Source organism: Rhineura floridana, chromosome 4, assembly GCF_030035675.1.
Source record: "Rhineura floridana isolate rRhiFlo1 chromosome 4, rRhiFlo1.hap2, whole genome shotgun sequence".
NCBI classification, from domain to species: domain Eukaryota; kingdom Metazoa; phylum Chordata; class Lepidosauria; order Squamata; family Rhineuridae; genus Rhineura; species Rhineura floridana.
The window spans coordinates 68,050,299-68,050,893 of record NC_084483.1 but is presented as its reverse complement, the minus strand read 5'-3'; the positions used below and the strand labels follow the sequence as shown (position 1 = coordinate 68,050,893).

General features: G+C 37.5%; 1 pseudogene; it reads right to left on the bottom strand.

Moving 5' to 3' along the window:
* Nucleotides 1-266: 266 nt before the first annotated feature.
* LOC133384639 (5S ribosomal RNA) lies at nucleotides 267-385 on the bottom strand (annotated as a pseudogene).
* Nucleotides 386-595: the final 210 nt, after the last annotated feature.

Sequence of the window (595 nt, the reverse complement as noted above, 5' to 3'; positions counted from 1 at the left end):
TCTCTCTGGACTCTATCTGTGTTATTTAAGTGACTTCACTAACATTGGCTCCCTATTGACAAGGAGCTTACAACCATTTAACAAATACACGTTGGCAAAATAGGACATGCAGACTAATCCTATACATGTGTACTCAAAAGTTTTGTTGTTATATGCCTTCAAGTCGATTACGACTTATGGCTACCCTATGAATTTTTTTTTGGATATATTCATAGGGTTTTCATGGTAAGAGGCATTCAGAGGTGGTTTACCATTGCCTTCCTCTAAGCCTATGGCAGCCGGTATTCCCAGGCAGTCTCCCATCCAAGTACTAACCAGGCCTGACCCTGCTTAGCTTCTGAGATCAGATGAGATCCAACATGTTCAGGGCAGTATGGCTGTAGGCTACTCAAAAGTAGGGATGGAAAAATCTGTCCATTTCAGTTCTCTCTGTTTCTTATGTTTCCAGTCTTACATTCAGTTCTTCACATTTCTGCAGCAATTTGAGATTTTTGTTTTTTAAAAAAAACCTCAGGAAAATTTGACAGCATTTTACTGAAAATTTCTACTAATAAATTCATTTTTATGCACACTTTCCCCTAAAATATAAATTTTT